The 16,120-nt window shown below is 36.2% G+C and overlaps 1 protein-coding gene, 1 long non-coding RNA gene and 2 other non-coding genes across 4 annotated transcripts in view; 2 read left to right on the top strand and 2 right to left on the bottom strand.

Moving 5' to 3' along the window:
• LOC137491295 (uncharacterized) overlaps positions 1-16,120 on the top strand; it is a 331,835-nt gene that overhangs the window by 142,597 nt on the left and 173,118 nt on the right. The window lies entirely within an intron of this gene.
• LOC137491301 (uncharacterized) lies at positions 138-3,812 on the bottom strand. Its single transcript, XR_011011265.2, has 6 exons — positions 3,767-3,812; positions 3,403-3,458; positions 2,795-2,854; positions 1,880-1,994; positions 1,505-1,616; positions 138-462 (listed from the first exon to the last, which is right to left on the bottom strand). It is a non-coding gene; the product is annotated as an uncharacterized lncRNA (long non-coding RNA).
• Positions 6,679-6,761, top strand: trnal-cag (transfer RNA leucine (anticodon CAG)). The gene has a single exon. It is a non-coding gene; the product is annotated as a tRNA-Leu (tRNA).
• trnav-uac (transfer RNA valine (anticodon UAC)) lies at positions 7,926-7,998 on the bottom strand. The gene has a single exon. It is a non-coding gene; the product is annotated as a tRNA-Val (tRNA).

Below are 16,120 nucleotides of genomic sequence, written 5' to 3'. Positions count from 1 at the left end.
CACATACTGCAAAACTGAAAACAGTATTTTATTGTACATTTTTACCATGAAGAACTACGGTATTTTAACGTTACTTTCATTATTACTGTATAGTATTTTACAGTTATTAAATGTTATTTTATTTTATTTAATAGTGCTACTTTATAATGGGTAAAAATGTTCAAAAATTGCACAAGTGTTATTTTAACTGTTCAAGAAATACAAGAAAAATAAAGAAACTGAAACTTTAACTTCACAATAAAGGTTTATTGTGTAAACCATGCTAAAACAGTAGCAATTATTCAATATAAAACAAGAGAACACTAATAAACAATTGATCATTAAAACCAGTCAACAATTAATGTATCAAAAATTATTACAATTTTAAAAACAGGTGAAAATACTGCTACAAGACAGGAAATGATGAAGGCCAAATGATGTGGAAAGGGACAGTGAAAAAGGGCAGGAGCACTTCTGATGATCCTGCAAAAATGACACGCAAAATCAATCACTGGAGTAAAAACTAATCATCCCTCAAACCATTTAATTCATTCAGAAACGAAACACTGCACTGTTGTTATTATATATATATATATATATATAAATATATATAACAGTTATAATATATATAACAGTTTTTTTAATTGTTTTTGTTGGTGAAATACAGTTTGTTGTCAATTCACAATTACACTAACGTTAATGGGGAAAAGATCAGCGAGCATTGTTCTTGAAGATCGCTAGTCAGGTGTCCACACAGGTGTGTAAAAAATAAAGTCTCATCTTAACTTAATGTCCGACTCTGTATAGCTCGAATATCTGATTCCATGATCACACTACTAGTGCTTCCACGGATTTAAGAGGGGTAAACACAGTTCATTCTCACTTTAAGAGGCTACATATTTAAAATTAAATAAATAAAAATAATCTAATTTAACGTGACTAATGTTAATTAAATACTTTTAGGCTTTTAACACGTATAAATCCACTTCTAACTTACAGATAAGATTGCGTTAGAGAACATGAAAGCTGTGGGTGATTTTTTTTTTAAATAATGCTAATGATGAGTTACTGATATTTGGTTTGCATAAAACAAAGTAATCACTAAGCATTCGTTTTTGGCAAAATCTGCAGAGAGGCTCAGCGACACGAGGAAATGTGTTAAAGTTGAGTAGAGAACTAAAGAGCAGTCTAGCCTACTTCATGAAATGTTTGTGGTAATATTCTGCTGTCAATTCGTATTACTGTATTTTAATATGCAGCAGTGATGGCATGTCAGCGAGACAAATAAACATTTTATCGAGTCATTTCATACAATTTATTTATTTATTTATTTTTTATACAAACCCTCTAGTGACATTTCCTCAAACTAAATCATCATAACGTTACTGTGCACAGCATCAGTAAAACGTTTAGAATAATTTAAATACTTAATTTTTTAAAACAGTCACTGCTGATTACAAACTAACATTAAAGCTAAGCTTACAGAAATCCTGTATGCATGACAATATAAAGATGTATTACTCACTGATGTCGAAGCACTTCCAGGTCATCAGAGATGTAGACAGGACAGAATATGTGCTATCAAATGAGCTATTGTGCAGCCTTTGTTGGACATCCAGGTAGTATGTTCACCCACACTGTAAGAAACAAAAACAGAAACAATTTATTAAAATGTGAGGGATAGTAAACATGTTTGGTCTACAGAGAGAAGAAAATTTTTACTTTAAGCATTGATCCTAATGAATCTATTTCTCAACTACATTTAACCTTATCACGGAAACAGCATTTTGAGCTTTTAGACCAGGGGTGCACAACCTTGTTTGCTTTAAATTAGAATTAAAACAATAAATCTCTATGTCAAATAAAATACTTCAGATCTAAATAAAGCAGGTGCTTTTACCTAAAGGTTCCTTCCCTCCAGTTAGTTTGGCTGCAAATCCCTCCACATCTGTGCTTTATTTGGTTCTTGTCTTAAGAGTAACTGGTGTCACATTCCAGGTTCATCACAATCTGAGCTAGAAAGACAATATGGCAAAAGACAAGACATATATAAATAAGTCTAAGAAATGAAATATTTAAAAGGATAGTTTACTTTTTTGCCACCATTACTCCATGTGTTTTAAATCCATTTAAATTTCTGTTAAACACTAAAGCAGATATTTTGAAGAATGTTAGTAACCAGTAACTATTGACATCCATATTTGAACCAAATTTCTTTAAAAAATACGAGTTTGTGTTCAACGGAACAAATTAAATGTATAACTATTTTGAAACAAGTTGAGGATGCCAAAGATGCTATTATTTTCATTTTTGGGTGAACTGTCCCTTCAATTCAAGTGTCAAGCAATAGTCATAAAAACTGATGTGTCGCTTGAGGAAAACTAATTCAAGTACTTTTTTTTGAACAAGCAGAATCATTATGCCATTGTATTCAGTGATTCTCTTTTACATTTTCCCACTATAAAACGATAGCTTCAACATGCAATCCATGTTAACACAAAAATGAATAGCATAAAATAACATATTGAACTAAACTTACAGTTTCCAGGCTGTTTGAAAAAAAAACAAACACATATGCCCAGTAAAATTGCTAATAAACACAAAGACAACAGTTATAGAAAAAAATGTTTGTCTAATATTTACTCAGCACTTGGTAGGCAAATAGCCTAGCCGTGGCTGTTTTAACACCAGATTTTTTTATCTTAGGAACTGCTGGAAGAAGAAAAAGAGGTTGTACATGAAACTCCTCACAACAAATCTGTGAACAACTTGACATTTATAAATCTAATCAAAATGAGGAAGACATCAACATTACCTTGAATAATCAAGTGAGGAGTGATTGGTTGCATCAGTTTTTCAACATCAATTACTGTAGCTGAAAAACAGATAAATATAATAAGAGTAAAATAAGACTTAACATTAATTAATCTAAATCTATGGTACAACCATACCAATCTGTATGGGGTTAAAATACATTTGTACACAAATCATTCCCTGACCCCATCAATTTCTCCTAGAATAGGATGGATATATATATATATATATATATATATATATATATATATATATATATATATATATATATATATATAGTGATAATGACTTTGGCTTATATCTGTGTACTCAGAACGTACACTCACCTCAGGTACACCTGAACACCAAAAATTAAATGTACAATTAATGACACACTATACATCAAGCTCATTAACATTATTGAGAAATAGACAATTAATATGTATTTTGTTAATATTAACGTTAGCTTAAAATAATTCAACTGCATTTAATTTTCAGCTCCATTTAATAAAACAGTTAAGACTCATTTCATTATGAGTTTAGTTTAAATAACGTTAACTAACTTACAGTTGAAAAATTTTACCATAATGATAGCTTAGTCATAATGACTATGTGAAGACCAGAGCTTACCTTAATGGTAAACGTTTAACTTTTCATGGTGACTTCGCCTTCATCTCAGTGTTGTGCTGAAATAGAGAATTCATTAATGCAGTTACAATAAGTTAAAGTTATGTTTTTTCAGGTAACTTAACGTATGGTCAAAAACTCACTCAAGATAAACTCACTGTATCTAATACCTCGCAAACACTACAATGACCGCCTGGCGTCTGTTATTTCTTGTTTAAAATACCGTTTGTTAACGGATAGCGTGACATAACATAAAAACCTACAACTAATGTCACTTGGTTAATTCTTTTTAAATTACACACACAATACACAGAAATACTTATAAAACAATCCTTTAACGGACAGAATTTGACTTTAAAACACTTACCGAGGATGAATTCGCTGGATGAAAGACGACAGGTGAATTTCAAATTTGGAGAGCCGTTGCCTGCATGTCGAGTCGTGTCCGTTCGGTTCTATGAATCGGCTCCTTAGTGAACAGTAAAGAATCGAATCCGCCTAAAACCGATTCCTTTTTGTATATGATTCATTACTATTTCGTTATACTGCTTGGCCACACGCATTTATACACTAATTATACACTAATTGCATATTGCTGAATGTGCTTGTGAACACGTGTGATCAAATAATTCCCGAGCAAACGGTTCAATTCGGTTCAATACGATTCAGAGTTGCTCGAGTGCTGAACCGAACCAGTGCAAACGTGATATTGATTACAATATAGTAACATTGTTTTTTATTCACTTTACCAGCGAAGTTATTACATATATCTGACCTTGACAATAAGAATAAAGTTCGTTTTAAGTGTTTTGAGAATTATATATAAATATTTTTTTTCTCCCAGAATTTATTTCACATCAACAAGCAAATGGTAATGGCGGATGAGAAAGCCCAGCTAATATTATAAATATTGCGTTTAATATGTCACGAAATGTAATTTTAACAGTGTTTCATGCGAGAATGTAGTTCTTACAAACTCAAACCTGTGGTTTATTTATAGATATCATGTGTAAATTTTAAGCGTGCTTTGCCGATAGCGGAGATTCTGACCTCCAGGGTGTCCATCATCACTCATGTATCCGGCGAAACGAGGTTATAATCGGCTAGACATGTGAGACTTGCCCCGGTCTTAGATGGCTCTATAATGAATGTGTTATGAAATTTAGTTTTAACCGTTTTTCATGCGGGAATGTACTTGTTTTAAACTCAAGTCTGTGGTTTATTTATAGAGATGGTGGGTATTTTAAAATATTGTTTTGAAAATGCGGAGATGTGACCTCCATGGTGATGACGGGTGCCCTAACCTCATAAATCCGTCTAAAGCAGGCTGGTCATTATGACATTTAAGCTGACTTTGGTTTCATGATGAATCAATTACTTTTGTTCCAGTTTACGTTTTGGTTAAGCACAAAGTTATGTTGATTAAAAATGATTTAATATTTTCATGTTAACCTTATAAAATTAAGGTGCAGTACACCCAAATATGGAAAACCAGGGGACAGTTTTATGCACTGAACAGTCTGAAGAAACTGGTTATTTTATTTTTCTTCACAAAATACTTTGTCAAAAAATAAAATAAACATAATAATAATATAAAGTGTGTGTAGAGTTTTTCATGGTCATTTGCAGTACTGTATTTAGATGCACAGTAACTGATTTTTTCCCAAAATTCATTGTAAAATCTGCAGTAGCATACTGTTAATCATGTTCACAGTATGGAAATGTTGAGAATACATTATCATGCTGTGAAAACAGAAATATTTACAGTAACACACTGTGCACAGCTTATACAGTAAACAACTGTTGAGAAATGCAGTATAATACCGTGAAAACAACAGAAATCGTTTACAGTGTAGGTTTAATCTTTAATGTCCTTCTTCGAATTGTTCTTCTCTCCTCTCTGTCCATTTTAATTTCTTCTTCTTTTCCCATTTCATTACTTTTTTCTTCATTTCTTTGTCCAGTCTTCACCTCATTGTCTCCACACATCTGAGAGTTGTCCATTGTTTCCATTTCTATGTTTTCATTATCCTCTTCTTCTCTTTTTTCCTTTTCTTTGAAAAGCGTTTGCCTCTCCCTTTCTTCCAATATCAGTCTTTCATTTGCTTCATTTTGCATTTTTCCTCTCTCTTCTTCATGTCTTTCTTCACAAAAAATGTCATCTTTATTATTCCTCTTATGCATTTTCTTTTCCTCTTGAATTTCTTTTCCATTTTGTATCTCTTTCAGTAAGTCTTTTAGTTGTAAAACTCCTGCTTGTTCTTCTCCTTCATTTTGTTCTACATTGTTTACTTCATGCACTTGCCTGCTTATCTGGTTTCTCTCTTCTCCTTTCTCTGCCTCCATCCAACATGCACATTTTGCTAAAATTTGGAGGCATTCTGGGCATTTAATTGCATCACAGTTTCTTGCAAAATGTCCTCTTTCTTCGCACTTAAAGCACCTAAAGTCTGGGCAGTCTTTCATCACATGCTCCGGGCTCATACAGAGCCTACAAGTCTTAACTTGGTGGCTGTGCATCACCTGGAAATATTGTGGTCCTTCTGCCGTTTCAAACTTCGTGCTATATGGAAGCGAAGCCACCTCCTTTGGAAACCGTGTCTTTATGAACCTTGTCCCATCCTCAATCTCAGTGCCCGGATATGTCCTCCTTTTAATTTTTGATAAGGGGCTAACACCCCATCCATCCAATTTTTCCAATATTAAACTATCCTCCAGATAAACAGGCAAGTGCATAAAGAAGACAACGTAGTCTCTGTTTTGTAACATTTTAACATCACAGCTCTCTTCATTTATTGTTAGTCCATCAATCAGTTTGTCACAAGTTTCTTCCTCTTCTAAAGTTATTTCATATTCTTTGTCCTTTCTCGGTCTTATTGCCAAAATTCTCCCATATCCACATTTTTCTGTTAACGCCTTAATAATGTCTGAAACTCTCACCTCTTTTACTTTGTCCACGTTTAGTATTACAGTTGCTTCCTTCAAGTACTTCTTTCCTCTCCTTTCATGTTGTCTTTCCTGTTGCTGATTTTCTTGTCATTCCATGTTAGCCATGTTTGTTTCTCCTCCTCGTGCTGTGTTGTTTCCCATCTGTTTTCCCTCTCGTACTCCCGTGTCGTCTCCTCTTTGCTTTTCACCATCCATCTCTGTGTTATTTTCTCCTCTTGTTTTGCCCGAAAGTCCAGTGAATTTGTCCTTTGTGCTTTCCATTGTCCCAAAAAAATCCAAGCACGGTACTGCGGTGTGGCTCGCAGGAGACAGCTCCTGCCAAGTTCGCATGTCAGGATGGCTGAGTGGTCTAAGGTGCTGCGTTCAGGTCGCAGTCTCCCCTGGAGGCGTGGGTTCGAATTCCACTTCTGACAAACCGAACAGTGCACACAGTGTGTTCAGGCTGAAGTCTTTAACTCTCTACCCCCATGTCCGAATGATACAGTAACACGCGGGCTTTAATGCAAGTGCACCGAAAGGGGATCAAAAGAATTGTTCTGGGATGGCGTTGGATTGCAGAGGCATTTTTTCGTCAAATCCTCGTACAACGTCAAATCATGACATTTGACAGATCCACGCCCTAGTATCGTGGATCATCCAGGGAGCAGAGAGCCGATTGAGAATGTGCGTAAAAGCAAATCTGAATGTTTCCGCCCAGTTTCTAACAGGAGACCCTCCGCTTGTAAAGCCATCGTGATAACCACAGGAGCCTCCGGTTAGGGTGAGAGCACTGTCTTGTGGTGCCATCGCAGAGAGACTGAAAGTCACTTTCCGCAATGTTTTCATTCAATGTTCTACGCTGGTGGAATCACCTTCCCATTCCCACTCGGATTACGGATACACTGGTGTCCTTCAAACGACAGCTGACACCCATCTCTTCAGAGCACACCCGAACCCCGGTGAATATCCCTCTCTCTAAAGAAAACGAAACTCCTACTCCAGCACTAAATTCTCTGAGCACAAACAAATTACTTGGGATAAATAGCCCTTTTTCGTATGCATTGCCTCGTCTTGTTGAATACCTCCACTATTGTATGTTGCTTTGGACAAAAGTGTCCGCTAATTGTATGCTTCCGCCCAGTTTCGAACAGGAGACCTTTAGTGTGTAATGCAAACATGATAAACACTACACTACGAAAACCAATAGGCTAGTGCTGCTTCAAGTATTTATAGTCTTTTTTTTATAGGGCTGTCTTGTACGGTCTGCACCGTGGAGGGCCAGCAAACGCACTGGCCACCTGCTCATGCACAACACAAAGCTAAAAGAAATCAGATTCTACGCAAGTTTGCGACACCGCGAGGGGAGGTAAACTCTGAGATGAATTCAAACTTCTAGCCTCACACCGCTCTGCAGAAAGAATGTTTTCAGCCCAGTTTCGAACAGGGGACCTTTCACGTGTGAGGCGAACGTGATAACCACTACACTACGAAAACCTTCAGGCAGAACAAGGAGATAACCCATTTTGATTGGGTGCCTGTTGACGATCATTGCTGGTGCGGCAGTGGATGCTATTATTTTCTCGGCAAAAGAAGAGCACTGTTTCTGCTCGGTTTCGAACCGAGGACCTTTCGCGTGTAAGGCGAACATGATGACCACTACACTACAGAAACCCCACAAGCGCTTTCGCCAGCAAAGTTAGGCCTGCAAGGATAAAACAAGGTGTACTCGTTTGTCAATCAAGAGGACAAAGCCAACTCAGCGTGACAAGCTCCCTGCAGGTATTATGGCCAATTTACAATCCGGGCCCAACACAGCTGTACAGGTCCTTGCAAAATGTCCCCTTTCGTCACATTTGAAGCACCTGAATTCTGGGCATTCCTTCATCACATTTTCTGAGCTCATGCATAATCGACAGGTTTTTACCTGATTGGTGTGCATGACTCTAAAGTGCTGTGGCCCTTCCGCCGTCTCGATTTTGGTGCTGTATGGTAAGGAGACCATCTCTTCTGGAAATCTGTTTTTTACAAACCTTGTTCCATCTTCTATGTTTGTGCCAGGATACAATCTTCTCTTAATGGTAACACTTTATTTTGATGGTCCCCCTTTAGATAGTCTGTTGACCATAAGTTACTTTTCAAGTTCTTATCTGTTTACTCTCATCTGGGTAGTATCTTTAGATTGTCTTTTAAATGTTCTTAGGCAATCATTACAATTTTTACAACACGTAAACATTTATTAAACTTTTAGTAAGTTGTTACCAAAATAAGTTCTAGATGGTCAACAATCTATCAGTAGATATGCAACAAATTCTCAACATTTATTAAACTTTTAATAAGTTACATGCTACCAAATTAGGTTGTAGTGTATTACAGTGTATTAGTAGATATGCAACAAATCTTAAACAAGTTTTCAGAACATTTACTCCACAAATCCAAAGACATGTGGTACAGGTAAATTGAGTAGGCTCAAATATGTGTGTGTTTGGATGTTTCCCAGTGACGCATTGCAGCTGGAAGGGCATCTGTTGTGTAAAACATGGATGGTGCTGGATAAGCTCTAGGGTTATTCCATTGTGGCAACTCCAGACTAATAAAGGGACTAAGCTGAAAAGAAAATTTATGAATTTAGTCGGAATTTAAAGGTTTTTGCATCTGATTTCAATATTATTATTTTTTGCCATTATAAGCTAAGCTTATTGTGCTGTAGGTTTTTGCTTCTACATTTTACTAACAGTAAACCAGAGCATTATTGAACAAAGAAACATACAAAAACATACAAAAAACATACAAAAACATGGCCTTAACAATAAGTGACAGCAAATCTACTCTAATCTACTCTTCTACTTATTCAGATAGAAAGACAAAAGTGAACCCTTCCTTTTCATTGATACAACCTTTATGCAAAAATCTCCATCAATGACCTCTCTATATTTTTGAGCAAACTCTGTTATTTTTCCTGGTGTGAAGCTGATTCTGTTAAATTGTTCCCTGTTCGCAAAGTACAGCTCTGCAATTTCAGCGAGCTGGGCCACTGCATTTTGAGAGACACCTTCTCTCTGGAACGCTCTGGTCATGGTTGCTCCACGTCTTGTCAGCTTCAAAAGCCTTTTGTAGCAATGTATGACATCACGTACAGCTGAAAAACAATTAAAAACAATTACTACCTTCATCACCAAATAATTGCAATGCAGTAATTTTAATTTAAGTTAATAATGTTTTTAAGTTAATGCAGTAAGCCTGATGAGCACATAAAATTATAGAAATAAGTATCATTAACATGCACATTCGTTTGTGTGTGTGTGTGAGAGTGAGTGAAAGACAGTACATGTACATGCGAGTGAAAGCCAGTACATGTACACGTGTCTGTGAGATGTCTATGTGTTTGTGTTGGCAACATTGTATCATTTACAGTCATGCTAAAAAAGTCATTCTGAATTGAATTGAGATAGAATGTAGGTGTGTGTGAGAGAGAGCATGTACAAGAGTGAGTGTGTTAGTGAGAGTGTGTACAAGTGTGTGTGTGTGAGTGTCTGAGTGAGACTAGTTAGTGTTGTGCTGAAATTTGATATGTCCTGAAAACTTGTCAGACCAAACAGTTATTTACTTCTTGGTTTTATTTATTTAATAAATGTATATGGTATTTAAGCAAAGTTTTAGGGGAACTGGATATAATTATAAAGAATAATATTTTTTTACATAATATAATCATTTTTATTTTAAATTTTATTTTAAATAATACTAGGCCTACACACACACACACACACACACACACAGTCTAAAAATTGATTATTAAGCATTTAATATACACCCAGTCTAAAGCATGAAGTTTCCAGAAGCACTCAAACTGCTCAAAGCTGGGCTAATGCTGAGGTTTCATCTTTGGGTAGAGACTCAATAATATCCATCTGCACAGTGTGACGTCACATTCGACCGGCGCGCGTGTGTGTGTGTGGCTTTTTTTCTGTGTTAGTGGGCGAGGCCGCAGGTTTCAAATCTCCCGGGTTTGCGCACGCAACTACTTGTGTTTCGTAGATACAACATCATGAAACATCTAATGACTCGTTATCAAGACGACTCATTTGAAGCACTATGAGTCGACTCTTTTATAGATGAATCAACAGTTTTAAACACTGTACACTTACAGATTTAAGCCATAGCTGGATATTTCACTTCACTTAGAGCTGTTACACACTACATGGAAGGGCATTTTCAAAAACCCATAATATGGACTCTTTAACAAAATAAATACACTATTTAAAGAGCCCATATTATACATGAAATAGGGTCATATCTTGGTTGTAAGGGTCTCCAACAACAGTTTAATATGCATGCAAGGTCAAAAAACACTTTCGTAGTCTTATAATCTGCATTTATTTTTACCTTATTATCCCAGCGACTCCTGTATGAATCGTCCAGTGATTCATTTGTTCCCAAACCCCTCCTTAGCGCGAAGCTAATCTGCGCTGATTGGACCAATGACAGCCTGTTGCGATTGGTCGACTGCTTTCAGTCAGAGAGTGAAATGCCAAACAGCTAATCAGCAATATAAAAGTAATCACAGTTCATACACGCTCGATAGTGTAGGCGTGGATTTTAGCTGCCAGTGGGTCAATGTAAATACAGTCGATGGACTTGAAAATACAGACGACTAACTATTTTATTGAGCAAAAACTCAAAAACAGTTGAGGAGATCTCCTAGCTTCTCACTCTGCTCTTTTCACAGACACACACATGCATATTGCACACACACACACACACGCACTTAACCCTGCTCCGGACGACAACGCGCGCGCACACACACACACACACACACAAACACACACACCTCGGACGACAGCGCGCGCACACGCACACACAGCTCCACGGAGCTCCATTAACAAAGCAGCACGCGTCGCATTTTTAACGTGACTTTGCACGCGATAAGAGAATATAGCCAGTTAACCTGATACAGTACACGCGGTTACAAGTAACAAATCACAACTAAATACATTTGCAAGCTAGAGTCAACGAGGCAACTTTAATCGCACGTACTTACACTTGAGAAATGGAGGAAGAAAAATCCATCCTGACGTCCATCAGTAAGTTACTCTTTACTAATCCTTCCTTTAACAAACGCTGATAAAGTATTCTTTGTAGCATGTAGTTTCCAGAAGTTTCCAGTAGTTTCCAACTGCTTGGCTATAATGCTGAGGTTTCATCTTTAGGTAGAGACTCAATATATCCATCTGCAGTGTGACTTCAATCCACCGGCATGTTTGTGTGTGTGTGTGTGTGTGTGTGTGTGTCTCTGGGTTTCTGCGTCAGAGGGCGGGGCCTCAGGTTTGAAATCTCCCGGGTTTGCGCGTGCACGTGAATAACTTGGTTACGTTCGTACGTCATGGCGAAACACCTAATGAATCGGTATCAAGGCGACTCGTTTGAAGCACTATGAGACGACTCTTTTATAGATGAATCAACCGTTTTAAACACTGTATTCTTACAGATTTAAGCCTTAGCTGGATACTTCACTTCACTTAGAGCTGTGTTACACACTACATGGAGGGGAATTTTCAAAAACCCATAATATGGGCTCTTTAAATAAAATGCGCAATAAAATAGAAACCAACAACAAGTGAAATAGAAGAAACTGTAGAACTATTATGGTTATAAACTATATAAATACACACACATGTGAGGGTCCATCTATTAGTCCCATGACAGAGCTAACAGCATGGGTGAAGGTTAACTGTGTGTAAACCTTTTAGCACATGTGAAAAGAAATATTTTTATTAGTTATGATTTATTTTAATTTGTTTCTAGCTCTGATTTTTAATCTGACTCCAATTTATAATCATTTTAGATTTAGATTCATCTAATTCCAGCTGATTACCTTATAGGTCGTGATTAGGTCTAATTTAGATTTATTAACCTAATAAATCCTTATATTCAATTAATGTTTCATCGTTTACTCAAAGTTGCTTAAAGTCAGTATGCTGGCCAGTTTCATCTGCTCACGGACATATCTTCTCCAGTTCCGATTCTTAGCAGATAAGCTCATTTCCTTTAAGTAATAATAGGCCGCCCTATGCTTGCACATACTTAAAGACAGTTTGATTTAGCTCCTAGATGATATCATACCCCTAGATTATATCATCAGTGATTGTCAGAAATCAACAGGTCTCTAATGCTGTGCCCATGCTTTATCCATTGTGCCTAAATAGATGACTAATCCTGGTTGTAGGCTGCGGAAACGTCAGCCTAAACAGTCTACTAGATTTAAATGATTTTAGGAGATATTAGAGTTAAACAAGAATTGTACATTTATTTGTTAGGAAAAGATTTTCACATAATTAAACAAAATAAGCCACTCAAGATTGTACAACATCAATTACTCAAAGATACATTTAAGAGTTAAAGAGGAATACCTGACCATGTAGAAATACATTGCAGCATATAAGTCTTGATGCAGAGCTCAGAGATTCACAACCTGCAATGGGGTATCCTGTCTACAGGATCCCACGGACACTTCTGCACCCTTTGCCTAAATACTCAAATCATTATAAATTCAAGACAATAAAAGCTTCACTAAGACTCTTGCCTGGTCATGAGTTGATGCGAAGACCATTTTGCCTGGAGTGGAGCATCTGGCAAAGATCTTAAACCCAAAGTCAAAACCCAAATTAACTGATATAAAGGAGATTGTAAAATACTACAGTGAAATTAAGACCACTTTACCAATCACACAGAGACATTTAAAATCACACCAAACATGAATATAAAGCCACAAGATACACCATATTAAAAACTTAAACATTCGGTGTGAAATGTGAGTGAGCTGCTCTGGTGGAGAAGGTAAAGTCCAGGGCAAAGAGGGGGGCTCAGGATGCACGATCAAGACAACCTGAACAACTGGTTTTCTAGCTGATCTTCTTCTCACATTGGAAAGTTTATTGTTTTAGTGCCTGACCATTCTCATGGTCTTGTCTCGTGTGGAGTTCCATAACAGTTTGCAGATTTGAATATTATGGAGAGATATAGCCATCCTTACATTATTATGTGCATTTCTATTCTTAAACTGTAGTTCCACTGTACTCTGCAACAAGAACCTCAGTCAATGATATTTATGTAAAACTGAATTTTGTTGCATCATATGATCATATTTTAAACTTTTCATAAAATCATCAAACAATGTGTACCTAAAAAGCATTTTGTAAAAAATAAAAAAGGTCTGTCCTATTGTCACTAAGTTATTGTTACTTTTTTTTCTACTGGATATGTGGTTTATATCTAGTATATATATCTAGTATAAGTGATTTGTAATTTGTTCTTTTATACCCCATTTTTTGTTTAATAATGTTTTTCTATGCAGACTTTATGTATTGGTCTAATATTTGTATAAAGAAAGATTTCATTTGCATTTACTCATTTAGCATCTTTTATCCTGCGACCAAAAACTAATGACACGAAGAAACAGACTCAGCCTACCAAAAGTTCAGAGCTTGTGTTTTTGAATGCTAACAAACCTTAAGCCAAGTCCAAGAAGTAAAGCCACACAGTGTTGTTTTAAAGCTTATTTAATTTTAAACATTTTATAAAAATGCACTGTTCTATTCTCAAGTCAAGTTGTTAAGCTCATTAGGCGCTGTGGCCTTTGTATTTTTATTTGTATTATCTTTCACTTAAATTGCTGTTTCATAAAAACATCTACTGGGAAGAGTTGCCATATTTGATATAAAGATTTTATGGCACAAACATGTTATTTAATTTAAAGCTTGCTTGTTTTTATTTATTAAAAAGCCTAGCTTGATGTGCACTATTTTGTTTTTCTTTTGCTTATTTTATTGTCGTGATTTATAAAGTAATCTGATTTGTTATAAAAGCTTTTCTGGTAAAATAATAATAATAATAATAAAACAATAAACAACAATTAAACAGTGTTTAAGTGTCTAATGCTGGCAGCATCATATGTTACAAAGCTATTCACAAAGACTATTTGATTTATTAAATAACTCATCTCTTATGCTTTCTTTCATGTTATGTGACAAAATGAATGAATGACTCGGATAACTAAAAGATTCATTAATTCGCTCATGTGCACGTCGTGTAGTGCGAGACAAGATTAGTTCATTTTTCGAGTCCTCTATCGAGTCGTTTGTTCACCACATGAAAGACTACAGCCAAACATATGCATTTATATGCCAATCATATGCGTTTAGAGCCAGAAAAAGAATTGATCTGTTAACCTCTCGAGTCCTCGGGTTTGAATCATTCGTTCATCACGGGCCAATCATATGAGTTTAGAGCCAAAAAAAAAAAAAAAAAAAGAATTGATCTATTCAACTCTCGAGTCCTCCGGTTTGAGTTATTCTGTCACGTGATGAACAAACGACTCAACAACCAGAAGACTCGAAAGGTGAACTAATTATCATGGCTCCTATCGGCTCAGACTGTGTACATTGGTTAAGATTATATGTGACTGTCATTGTAACGTGAACGCACCACTGACATTTAAAGACATGAAGAGGTGAGCTGAGCAAACAGACAACAATACCTATAGACAAAAGAGCAGGTAAACATTGAATTATTATTTTCTTCTTCTTATAATATTCTATTTATGACTTATTTGTCGTGTGATCAACCTTCTGGGGCAGTTGTAGATGTGTTTGGAAGCAATTCGTAACATTTTAATAATATTTTGTCAAATTTAACCAAATGAACGAAATGACTCGAAAAAGATTTGTTCATCTCGATGAACGAGACTCAAAGATCCGAGTCAGTAAAATGATCCGAGCTTCCCATCACTATTGAGTATGCAAAATTCTGTTGTACGCCGCTGCGAAAAGGGGCGGGATTAAACAAGATGATTAGACATGAATGGTTTCTGTCCAGTGAGGATCATCATGTGTTGATTAAGGTTTGATGATTGGCTGAAACTCTTCCCACAATGAGTGCATGTGAATGTTTTCTCTCCGGTGTGGATCATCATGTGTTCATTAAGGTATGATGATTGCCTGAAACTCTTCCCACACTGAGTGCATGTGAATGGTTACTCTCCAGTGTGGATCTTCATGTGTTTATAAAGGGTTGATGAGAAGTTAAAACTCTTCCCACACTGAGTGCATGTGAATGGTTTCTCTCCAGTGTGGATCTTCATGTGTTTATAAAGGGTTGATGAGAAGTTAAAACTTTTCCCACACTGAGTGCATGTGAATGGTTTTTCTCCAGTGTGGATCCTCATGTGTTGATAAAGATGTGATGATCGGCTGTAACTCTTCCAACACTGAGTGCATGTGAATGGTTTTTCTCCAGTGTGGATCATCATGTGTAGAGTAAGGGATGATGACTGCCTGAAACTCTTCCCACACTGAGTGCATGTGAATCGTTTTTCTCCAGTGTGTATTTTCATGTGATAGTTAAGGTGTGATGATTGGCTGAAACTCTTCCCACACTGAGTGCATGTGAATGGTTTCTCTCCAGTGTGGATCATCATGTGAGTCTTAAGATTGCCTTTTCTTCCAAAACTCTTTCCACACTGAGTGCAGATGAAACGGTTCTTGTCTCTCCTTTTCAAAATATCATCAGTCTGTAAATGAGTTTTTTCCTCAATTTTGACATGATGTTCCTCCTCTTTACTCCCCTCATTCTCTTCAATTAAGTCTGAAATCAATAAATTAAACAGTTTTCATTAAATCTTAAAAACTCTCATCAAAAGCTGAAAACTGAAAAGACACTGGAAACATTGGCTACACACACTGTAATTTTGATGCAAATTAAATGTAAAATAAATCCGATTATATTGTGTCCATTAACGTGT

The sequence above is a fragment of the Danio rerio genome, chromosome 4 (assembly GCF_049306965.1).
Source record: "Danio rerio strain Tuebingen ecotype United States chromosome 4, GRCz12tu, whole genome shotgun sequence".
NCBI lineage: Eukaryota > Metazoa > Chordata > Actinopteri > Cypriniformes > Danionidae > Danio > Danio rerio.
The sequence above is the reverse complement of the archived record's forward strand: the minus strand, read 5'-3'. Positions and strand labels throughout refer to the sequence as shown.